The following is a 12959-nucleotide window of genomic DNA, read 5'->3' as shown; positions in this document are numbered from 1 at the left end:
TCATAGTTCTACTTTTCAGGTTTCATAGAGTTGTAAAAAAAGATTACAATTAATTAAAAAAATCAAAAAAATTGATTAACGTCGTATATTGACAGAAATCGACATTAAATTAACGTCGTATATTGACAAAATTCGACGTTCAACGTTAATTTAATGTCTCCCAATATGACGTCATTCGCAAATTCGACGTGAAAGGCCCAAAATATTCGACGTTGTACGCTGTTTTTGTACTAGTGTATGCCGCTATACCTGCCATTGTCGGCGGTGACGCTTTCTACCGTTGTTAACGGTAACACAGTTGTCTACCGTTGTCAATACCAGAGTTCTAGTTTCGACCAACAATCACACGGTTTTAATCGTCTCGGCCAGACCACCGTTGTAGCATTAGACGCCTTCATCAAAACTCTTTGTGCTCTCAATAGCTTTTGAAGTTGTGGATCTACTCCTTTTTTCGTCGTGCATGGTGCCACATCTCATTTCCTTTCAGTTAGCGATGTAGAGCGTAGATGTCACTCTTTTTCCCCTTTTAAGTTCATCGTGTGTGATCACACTTCATGACTCCTCTCAAACAGCAATTCAAAGCGTCAAGGTTGCTCTTTTTCCTTTTCAAGTGTCTTTGATTGGAGAATCTTGAATTTTTAAGGTTTCTCTCTCCGGTTCATCCATGGTTTCTTTCGTTGTTGTCTCTTCTACTCTCCCTTTTGTCACCATTGCGTTTAACTCGTCCATATATGTTTTTCTCCCGTGACAAATATGTTTTTTTTGTTAGTTTATTATAACCTGTGATGACTCTTTCAACAATGACCTCTTTATCCACTAGATGTCAATAATGCATTCCTTAACGACCACTATAAGAAAAATCGCTATTACATACAGCCAAAATCCGTATGTAAGCTCAAAAATCCGTATGCAATGATGAGTTACATACGAATTACATACGGACAAAAATTCATATGTAATGTGGTCGTAGATAACCCACATACGGATAAATTTGTATGTCATTACATACGGATATTACATACGGATGTTACATACGGATGTTACATACGGATATTACATACGAATGTTACATACGGATATTACATACAGATTCTACATATGGATGTTACATACGGATTGTACATACGGAAAAATCTGTATGTAACTGTGTTAGCAGATTTAAATGTATGATGTGGTGCAAAGATCCCACATGCTTGTAAAATCAGTTCAATCATACAAATCCAAAAATTTTAAAGATGCACAATATTCTCTCGTACATTCATATATTTATGGAATAATAATAGTCTTCATACATAATAATTTGTTGTATCCATACATAATAGTCTTCCATCATATAAGATATCTAACAAGTTAATAATAATATCAAATGTCTGAAATTCCTAAAATACTAATAATCCTTATAAGGATTTTCTGGATGTTGAAGTTGATCTTCTTGCTGGTCTTCACGATTGTGTTGGGGCTGATTTTGTTGGTTTGCTGTTTGAAGGATACTTTGTGCAGTTGCGGCTGCCAACGGTGGAAGATACTGTATTATTGCACCAATAAAAGTTTGGAATTGTGAAGTGATATGTCTTATTTGTTCCTCACTACTAGTTAGTCGCGACTCACTATTTGCCAGTCGCGACTCACTCTGGACTAGTATGGTTTGTAGTTCATTAAACTCCTCCACATTAACTTGTTGACTAGAAGATGATTCTGTCTGTTGCATGTAGCTATCGACACATTCATCCTGAGAATCCACATGTCCAATCCCATAAACCTGTCCCTTGTACCTTCCACCAACTGCCTGTAACCAACATTTATTCCTTAGTTTTTCCTGCTCAATAGGATCTAAGGGGCTGGTTTCTGAAAAGCCCCTATGAAAACAATTAGGCAATAATTAATACACGGCTCTATATTAGGACATGTGTCCTATGAAAAGTCTTCCTAAAGAATAACCTAAAATAATTTAGGTCCTTTTATCTCTATCTCACAATGTTTTTCTATATATCTCTATCTTACTATATTTTTGTACATGTAAATTACTATGTACTATATTGTTTGAAGCTTTCAATTTAGATTGAATATTTCCAACCTACAACATTGTTTTAAAGCTCATATTTTGAGCTATAACTTTAACTATAACTAAACACAGTTAAAGAAACAAGAAATTATGGTGGAGGGTGGTTGTTCAAATTGAATTTTTGTGCTAAATAACATTAATACAAAGTTAAACAACTAAAAGAAACTCAATTAGGAGAGTACAATTATTTATTGACTTGAGCTCTTAGTGCAAGCTTTAGTTGATTGTCAAAAGAAGCTTCTTGTATACTAAATTGTAGGTACCAACCTTCAAAATGTAACTGTAAAGAGATAAGACCAACTCAAATTAGTAAGTTGAGTACCACAAAACTGTCCAAAAATCATACTTTAATTTGCATGTCTATGAAAGGATCTTACAATTATCTGAATTAAATATATTGATAGGATATATCTTCCTAGACTCACAACATCACTAATTTTATATGTTTGGATGAAATTTGGAAGAAATTTAATGAAAGAAATTCTTTCATACTTGAAAATTATAATGATTGAAATAATGAATCTAGAAACTATGATTTTGGAAAACAACTAGATATGTTTGTTGGATAAAAACATTTATTTTCAAAAATATTAATCTAAAACAAGTTTAATAAGTTAAATAAGTCATAAAAAATAATAATTACTAGTCAAACAAATTTTATTGCCACCACAATAATTTAGACTCAAAATGAAACAGCCACCCAAGACAGTGTCACCTAAACTGATCTGTCACTAGAAAATGCGTTTATTTAAATAATTAATACGTCATTTAAGCACTAGTTTTTTCCTTTACAGTAGTTTTTTCATACTATTATTTAAACTGATCTGTCACTAGTATTTAAATAATTAATAAGTAATTTTAGTATTTTTCATACTTTATTTATATATTATTATGTATAAGAAAATAAACAAGTTTAAGTAATGTTAACATATATTTATTTATCTTTTAGTTATTTCTATGTATATATTTATATACTATGTATAAAATTAATGATGAATTAGTTATTTCTAATTTAATTTTAAAGATTTATATTTTTTATTTAGAATCATAAAACTAAAATTATTATTAAAGAAATTAATTTCTTTTAAATTTATGTTATTTATAATTGCTATTTACTAAAAATTTCCTTTTAAGAGACAAACTTTATTTAAAATAATATTTTATAATACAATTTTATTATAATTAATACTAAGATAAATTATTTTAAATTTATTTTTTAAATAATTTTACTTGAAATTTTAAGCCATTATCCATAAATATATCTGTTTCCATAAATTTAAAAGAAATTCTAATAATCCACTCTCACAGGTACTGTTTCCATAAATTTAGAAGAAATTTTAATAATCCACTCTCAGGTCTGTTTCCATAAATTTAAAAGAAATTTTAATAATCCACTCTCATAGGTACTGTTTCCTTCCTCTTATATTATTGCCTTTAACAACATCTATACATTCTGTTTCAAATTTGTTAAATAGTTTAAAAGTTTTGAGTCTGAAAATTTAACGAACATGTTACTACTTAATTAGTTGAAGAGTAAGATAAAAAAACAAATGATTTTAAGATTTTACAGAAATCCTGATTTCTGCAGTTAGATGTTTAGTGAAAATTAGATGCACGCAAAGTCCATTAGTGCAGTGATGGATTGACTTCAGCCGTAATGTTTTTCATGGCTTATCATCATCATGCAATGATGGTGTGTAATGTGTTACCCACCTGCCCTCTCATATTAAGGGCATAAAATATTTGAATAAACCAAGGTCCCCATATCATTCTCTGGTCCTTTGTTATTACTTGTGCGATACAAATATTTAGATCTATATTACATGTCTCTCTTCTTTGTCCACTTAAAAAAAAATCCCGATATTTTGACAATCAAAATTTGACAACTTTTAATTAACGTTACGTGTCAGTATTTGATTGGTTCGTTTGAAGAAATTTATTTAAATAAAAAACTGACATCAAAATAGGTTGAGGATTCAATTTTTCCTAATTTCAAAAGTATCCTTATTTTCTTATCTTTCCCGATTGTGCTTCTTTGTTTTTGTTCACCGTTCTCTTTCCATTTTCTCATTCTCCTCATTCTCGCCTCTCGCCGTTTTGCAAAACCCTTGGAATTCTTCAACTTTTGTCATCTTCATCGTCCTTCCTCCTGACTCCTAATTTCCTTCGGCTCCGACGAACCAAAAGGTTTTCTTTTATCTTCAAGATCTGAGCATTTCGGTTGACGTTATAGTGCGGAATGAAATCCTCCAATGACATTGGTGGTTTGAGTAAGGTAAATGGGTTTTTGTCTTTTTTTATTTGCATTATCGGTTTGGCTATTGAGTTTTAGTTCTTTGGCGTTTTATTTGTTTATTAAAAAATTTTGTTACTGTTGTTGGGTTTTGCGGTTTTCTTATTTTGTTTTCTTTGATGCAGTTGTGCTTCCATTATTCTTTTTCAACAAAGTATCTTTGTACTTTGAAGAGAAGAATATGCCTAGTGCATAATCTGACATGAATACTGCCTTTGTAAGCCCAGGAGGCATGTACAACAACCAACCCAATGTGCAGAGGTTTGTGAGGGTCACTAAAACGTTACAAGAGCAAGGCGCTTAGAACCCCATACACAGGAAATAGAGCGAAACACGAGTGATTTTTGTATTGAATTCTTATAGAAAGGAATAAAAAATTGTATATAGATGAACAAATAAGTTTATTGTACCCAATTTTTTTAATGAAATAAAAGATGAAACTTTACTTCAGTTGGTTATTGTTAATGTTAATTAAAGTTTTAATGTCTTTGTTATTGTCATTGTCAGATGTGTTATTGTTTGGAATGTGAATAAACAAAGTGACCAATGCAATTGACTACCATCCATGAATAATGATATCACCAATTTTCATTGCATTTATGGCATGTGTTGCCTATTTTGCTTCTTGTAATCGATTACAATGAGCTTGTAAACGATTACACAAAAAAAAGTGTGGTTTTGTACAAAAATCTGTACTACAGGAGCCAATTGCGGTCACACAGGTAGCCAAGACATTTAACGTTATTTTTTCATAATTCTTCAGTGGATGAGAGTTGTTTTTAGTGTTTAAGTGTGACTAGAGGGAGAAAAGTGAGGTTTGGGTCGTCCATGGTGAACGAAAGACCCAATGTTGGTGTCAAGCCCAAGTTGGTTCAAGTCCTGAAACAAGTGTAGGCCATTGTGTGTCTTGTAATTGATTACAAGGGCCTTTTAAACGATTACACGAACAAAAATCCAATTTTGTACAAAACTTTGGCTGCAGGAGCTAGTTATGGGCACATAAGTAACCAAAGGCAATTTGAGTGAGATAACATGCTGTCAACTTTGACCTTTGCTTGCTATTTTAATGATAACTTTTCCCACCGTCTTCCAAATGATGTGATTCTTTTTTTATTAGAAACTAGACTCAAAAAGCTTTTCAATGACTTCTAATTTGTAACTTTTTAAAATCTGAGTAGGTACAGTTTATTCCTTAAAGTTAACCCTTTATATATTCCTGCCAACTCTGACCTTTGCTGGTTGTTTTGCTCATAACTTCTCCACCGAACTCCAAATGAGTTGATTCTTGTTTTGTTGGAATCTAAACTCAAAGACCTTTCACATTATGCCTTGGTAATCAAGTGTAGGCCTTTTTGGACATTGTAATCGATTACAAGAACCATATAAACGATTACACGAACAAAAATCTGGTTTTGTACAAAAACTTGTGCGGCAGGAGCCAGCTGTGAGCACATAAGTAGCCAAAAAAATTTTGCGTTATTCTTTCAGATTTCTTGAATGGATGAGAGTTCTTTTTAATGTTTAAGTGTGAGTAGAGCCTAAAAAATGGGTTTTGGGAAGTCTTTAGTGGAGGAAAGACCCAATGTTGGTGTCATGACCAAGTTAACATGTTGTCAACTTTGACCTTTGCTTGCTATTTTAATGATAACTTTTCCCACCGACCTCCAAATGATGTGATTTTTTTTATTAGAAACTAGACTTAAAAAGCTTTCCAATGACTATAAATTTGTAATTTTTGAACATCTGAGTAGGTACAGTTTACCTTAAAGTTAACGCTTTATATATTACTGCCAACTCTGGCCTTTGCTAGTTGTTTTGCTCATAACTTTCTCCACCGAACTCCATATGAGTTGATTCTTATTTTGTTGGAATCTAGACTCAAAGACCTTTCAAATTATGCCTTGTTAATCAAGTGTAGGCATTTTTGGACATTGTAATCGATTACAAGAACCATGTAGACGATTACACGAACAAAAATCTGGTTTTGTACAAAAACTTGTGTTGCAGGAGCCAGCTGTGAGCACATAAGTAGCCAAAAAAAGTTTACATTATTTTTCCATATTTCTTGAATGGATGAGACTTCTTTTTAATGTTTCAGTGTGAGTAGAGCCTGAAAACTAGGTTTTGGGTAGTCTTTGGTGGAGGAAAGACCAAATGCTGGTGTCATGACCAAGTTAACATGCTTTCAATTTTGACCTTTGCTTGCTATTTTAATGATAACTTTTTTCACCAACCTCCAAATGATGTGATTCTTTTTTTATTAGAATTAGACTCAAAACTCATTCCAATGACTACTAATTTGTAATTATTGAACATCTGAATAGGTACAGTTTTTTGCTTAAAGTTAACGCTTTATATATTCCTACCAACTCTGATCTTTGCAGCTTCTTTTGCTCATAACTTTCTATACCGAACTCCTAATGAGTTGATTCTTGTTTTATTTGAATCTAGACTCAAAGACCTTTCAAGTTATGCCTTGGTAATTAAGTGTACGCATTTTTGGACATTGTTATCGATTACAAGAACCATGTAAACGATTACACGAACAAAAATCTGGTTTTGTACAAAAACCTGTGCTGCAAGAGCCAGTTGTGAGCACATAAGTAGTGAAAAAAAATGTATGTTATTTTTCATATTTCTTAAATGGATGACAATTCTTTTTAATGTTTAAGTGTGAGTAGAGCCTGAAAAGTGGGTTTTAGGTAGTCTTTGGTGGAGGAAAGACACAATGTTGGTGTCATGACCAAGTTAACATGCTGTCAACTTTGACCTTTGCTTGCTATTTTAATGATAACTTTTTCCACCGACCGCCAAATGATGTGATTCTTTTTTTATTAGAAACTAGACTCAAAATGCTTTCCAATGACTACTAATTTGTAATATTTTAACATCTCATTAGGTACAGTTTATACCTTAAAGTTAACGCTTTATATATTCCTGTCAATTCTGACCTTTGTTGGTTGTTTTGCTCATAACATTCTCCACCGAACTCCAAATGAGTTTATTCTTATTTTTTTAGAATCTAGACTCAAAGACCTTTATAATTTTTCCTTGGTAATCAAGTGTAGGCCATTTTGACCACTATAGCCAATTACAAGAACCCTGTAAATGATTACGTGAACAAAATTATGGTTTTGAACAAAAACTAGGAGTTAGTTGTGAGCACATAAGTAGCCAAAAAATTTTAAATTATTTTATCATATTTCTTGAATGGATGAGAGTTTTTTTTAATGTTTAAGTGTGAGTAGAGCCTGAAAATTGGGTTTTGTGCAGTCTTTGGTGAGGAAAGACCCAATGTTGGTGCATGACCACGTTAACATGCTGTCAACTTTGACTTTTGCTTGTTATTTTAATGATAACTTTTCCCACCGACCTCTAAATGATGTAATTTTTTTTTATTAGAAACTAGACTCAGAAAGCTTTCTTATGACTACAAATTTGTAATTTTTGAACATATATGTAGCTACAGTTTATTCCTTAAATTTAACACTTTATATATTTTTTTCAACACTCACCTTTGTTGGTTTTTTTGCTCATAACTTTCTCCACCGAACTCCAAATGAGTTTATTCTTGTTTTGTTGGAATCTAGACTCAAAAACCTTTCAAATTATGCCTCGATTACAAGATCCCTATAAACGATTACGCGAACAAAATTATGATTTTGTACAAAAACCTATGCTGTAGGAGCTAGTTGTGAGCACATAAGTAGCCAAAACAATTATACGTTTTTTTTCATATTTCTTGAATGGATGAGAGTTCTTTTTAATGTTTAAGTGTGAGTAGAGCCTGAAAATTGGGTTTTGGGCAGTCTTTGGTGAGGAACGACCCAATGTTGATGTCATGACCAAGTTAACATGCTGTCAACTTTGGCCTTTGCTTGCTATTTTAATGATATTTTTTCCCACCGACCTCCGAATGATGTGATTCTTTTTTTATTAGAAAGTAGACTCAAAAAGCTTTCCAATGACTACTAATTTGTAATTTTTGAACATATCAGTAGGTACAGTTTATTCCTTAAAGTTAACGCTTTATATATTTCTGCCAACTTTGACATTTGTCGATTGTTTTGCTCATAACTTTCTCCACCGAACTCCAAATGAGTTTATTCTTATTTTGTTGGAATCTAGACTCAAAGACCTTTCAAATTATGCCTTGGTAATAGAGTGTAGGCCATTTTGACCATTGTAATCGATTACAAGATCCCTATAAACGATTACGCGAACAAAATTATGGTTTTGTACAAAAACCTGTGCTGTAGGAGCTAGTTGTGAGCACATAAGTAGCCAAAAAAATTGTACGTTAGTTTTTCATATTTCTTGAATGGATGAAACTTCTTTTTAATGTTTAAGTATGAGTAGAGCCTGAAAATTGGGTTTTGGGCAGTCTTTGGTGGAGAAAAGACCCAATGTTGATGTCATGACCAAGTTAACATGCTGTCATCTTTGGCCTTTGCTTGCTATTTTAATGATAACTTTTCCTATCGACCTCCACATGATGTGATTCTTTTTTTTATTTGAAAGTAGACTCAAAAAGCTTTCCAATGACTACTAATTTGTAATTTTTGAACATATCAGTAGGTACAGTTTATTCCTTAAAGTTAACGCTTTATATATTTCTGCCAACTTTGACATTTGTCGGTTGTTTTGCTCATAACTTTCTCCACCGAACTCCAAATGAGTTTATTCTTATTTTGTTGGAATCTAGACTCAAAGACCTTTCAAATTATGCCTTGGTAATAGAGTGTAGGCCATTTTGACCATTCTAATCGATTACAAGATCCCTATAAACGATTACGCGAACAAAATTATGGTTTTGTACAAAAACCTATGTTGTAGGAGCTAGCTGTGAGCACATAAGTAGCCAAAAAAATTGTACGTTAGTTTTTCATATTTCTTGAATGGATGAAACTTCTTTTTAATGTTTAAGTATGAGTAGAGCCTGAAAATTGGGTTTTGGGCAGTCTTTGGTGGAGGAAAGACCCAATGTTGATGTCATGACCAAGTTAACATGCTGTCATCTTTGGCCTTTGCTTGCTATTTTAATGATAACTTTTCCCATCGACCTCCAAATGATGTGATTCTTTTTTTTATTAGAAAGTAGACTCAAAAAGTTTTCCAATGACTACTAATTTGTAATTTTTGAACATATCAGTAGGTACAGTTTATTCCTTAAAGTTAACGCTTTATATATTTCTGCCAACTTTGACATTTGTCGGTTGTTTTGCTCATAACTTTCTCCACCGAACTCCAAATGAGTTTATTCTTATTTTGTTGGAATCTAGACTCAAAGACCTTTCAAATTATGCCTTGGTAATAGAGTGTAGGCCATTTTGACCATTCTAATCGATTACAAGATCCCTATAAACGATTACGCGAACAAAATTATGGTTTTGTACAAAAACCTATGTTGTAGGAGCTAGCTGTGAGCACATAAGTAGCCAAAAAAATTGTACGTTAGTTTTTCATATTTCTTGAATGGATGAAACTTCTTTTTAATGTTTAAGTATGAGTAGAGCCTGAAAATTGGGTTTTGGGCAGTCTTTGGTGGAGGAAAGACCCAATGTTGATGTCATGACCAAGTTAACATGCTGTCATCTTTGGCCTTTGCTTGCTATTTTAATGATAACTTTTCCCATCGACCTCCAAATGATGTGATTCTTTTTTTTATTAGAAAGTAGACTCAAAAAGTTTTCCAATGACTACTAATTTGTAATTTTTGAACATATCAGTAGGTACAGTTTATTCCTTAAAGTTAACGCTTTATATATTTCTGCCAACTTTGACATTTGTCGGTTGTTTTGCTCATAACTTTCTCCACCGAACTCCAAATGAGTTTATTCTTATTTTGTTGGAATCTAGACTCAAAGACCTTTCAAATTATGCCTTGGTAATAGAGTGTAGGCCATTTTGACCATTCTAATCGATTACAAGATCCCTATAAACGATTACGCGAACAAAATTATGGTTTTGTACAAAAACCTATGCTGTAGGAGCTAGCTGTGAGCACATAAGTAGCCAAAAAAATTGTACGTTAGTTTTTCATATTTCTTGAATGGATGAAACTTCTTTTTAATGTTTAAGTATGAGTAGAGCCTGAAAATTGGGTTTTGGGCAGTCTTTGGTGGAGGAAAGACCCAATGTTGATGTCATGACCAAGTTAACATGCTGTCATCTTTGGCCTTTGCTTGCTATTTTAATGATAACTTTTCCCATCGACCTCCAAATGATGTGATTCTTTTTTTTATTAGAAAGTAGACTCAAAAAGTTTTCCAATGACTACTAATTTGTAATTTTTGAACATATCAGTAGGTACAGTTTATTCCTTAAAGTTAACGCTTTATATATTTCTGCCAACTTTGACATTTGTCGGTTGTTTTGCTCATAACTTTCTCCACCGAACTCCAAATGAGTTTATTCTTATTTTGTTGGAATCTAGACTCAAAGACCTTTCAAATTATGCCTTGGTAATAGAGTGTAGGCCATTTTGACCATTCTAATCGATTACAAGATCCCTATAAACGATTACGCGAACAAAATTATGGTTTTGTACAAAAACCTATGCTGTAGGAGCTAGCTGTGAGCACATAAGTAGCCAAAAAAATTGTACGTTAGTTTTTCATATTTCTTGAATGGATGAAACTTCTTTTTAATGTTTAAGTATGAGTAGAGCCTGAAAATTGGGTTTTGGGCAGTCTTTGGTGGAGGAAAGACCCAATGTTGATGTCATGACCAAGTTAACATGCTGTCATCTTTGGCCTTTGCTTGCTATTTTAATGATAACTTTTCCCATCGACCTCCAAATGATGTGATTCTTTTTTTTATTAGAAAGTAGACTCAAAAAGTTTTCCAATGACTACTAATTTGTAATTTTTGAACATATCAGTAGGTACAGTTTATTCCTTAAAGTTAACGCTTTATATATTTCTGCCAACTTTGACATTTGTCGGTTGTTTTGCTCATAACTTTCTCCACCGAACTCCAAATGAGTTTATTCTTATTTTGTTGGAATCTAGACTCAAAGACCTTTCAAATTATGCCTTGGTAATAGAGTGTAGGCCATTTTGACCATTCTAATCGATTACAAGATCCCTATAAACGATTACGCGAACAAAATTATGGTTTTGTACAAAAACCTATGCTGTAGGAGCTAGCTGTGAGCACATAAGTAGCCAAAAAAATTGTACGTTAGTTTTTCATATTTCTTGAATGGATGAAACTTCTTTTTAATGTTTAAGTATGAGTAGAGCCTGAAAATTGGGTTTTGGGCAGTCTTTGGTGGAGGAAAGACCCAATGTTGATGTCATGACCAAGTTAACATCGTGTCAACTTTGGTCTTTGCTTGCTATTTTAATGATAATTTTTCCCACCGACCTCCAAATGATGTGATTCTTTTTTTATTGGAAAGTAGACTCAAAAAGCTTTCCAATGACTATGAATTTGTAACTTTTGAACATCTGAGTATGTATAGATTGTTCCTTAAAGTTAACGCTTTATATATTCATGCAAACTCTTACCTTTGTTGGTTGTTTTGCTCATAACTTTCTCCACCGAACTCCAAATGAGTTGATTCTTGTTTTGTTGGAATCTAGACTCAAATACTTTTCAAAGTTTGCCTTGGTAATCAAGTGTAGGCCATTTTGACCATTATAATCGATTACAAGGACCCTGTAAACGATTACACGAACAAAATTTTGATTTTGCACAAAAACCTGTGTTGTAGGAGCCAATTGTGGGCACATAGGTAGCCAAAGACATTTTACATTTTTTTTCATATTTCGTTCGTGGATGAGAGTTGTTTTTAGTGTTTAAGTGTGTGAAGAGGTAGGAAATTGAGGTTTGGGCAATCTATGGTGAAGAAAGACCCAATGTTGGTGTCAAGACCAAGTTGATTCAAGTGTTGAAAGAAGTGGAGTCTATGGTGAAGTCTAAGGCCATTTTTGCCCAAGTTATGCCTTGGTAATCGATTACAGAGTCCTTTTAATCGATTATTAGGGGCTAACGGCTCGTTTGTTAAAAAAATTACGTGACTTGTTTGATGTAAGAACTTGACTCTCCAAGGTCATTTTTTATGTCTTTTTGGGTGATTTTGGGTGTGTTTTTGTGATATTTATTCCAATTTTTTAGATGGATGATTGATTTTATTTATAGATACTGTGAAAATTTCTTTTTCTCACTTAACAAAGGCCAAACTTTGGAGAAAGGAGATATCTTTTCTCGTTGATGGAGAGCGCGAGAGAGGTATAAAGTGGCAGAATGCTACAATGGTGGTGGAGCAACTTGGGAGAGGTCACGGTGGTCGGTGAGAACGATAGGCAACCAAGAGAAAACATGAGAGAAAGCCTTGAGATAGAGAGAGATTTCAAGTTGCTGAAAGGAAGAAGATGAACTCATTTTCTCGTTCCCAAAACACCCTCTACATAAGATTTCATTAATGAAAATATTATTTGAAATGGACCAATCAAATGCCGACACTTGACGTTGTCAAAAAGTTGGCAAAAATGAGTTGTTAAAGAAAAGTTTTCCTAAAAAGAATTACTTAAAAGAAACATGGCCCTTTTCAAAAGAAGATACAAGGTTTTTAAAGAAAGTACTGGTTTAGAAAAA

This window comes from Vigna angularis, chromosome 5 (assembly GCF_016808095.1).
Source record: "Vigna angularis cultivar LongXiaoDou No.4 chromosome 5, ASM1680809v1, whole genome shotgun sequence".
NCBI lineage: Eukaryota > Viridiplantae > Streptophyta > Magnoliopsida > Fabales > Fabaceae > Vigna > Vigna angularis.
Note: the sequence above shows the minus strand (reverse complement) of the source record.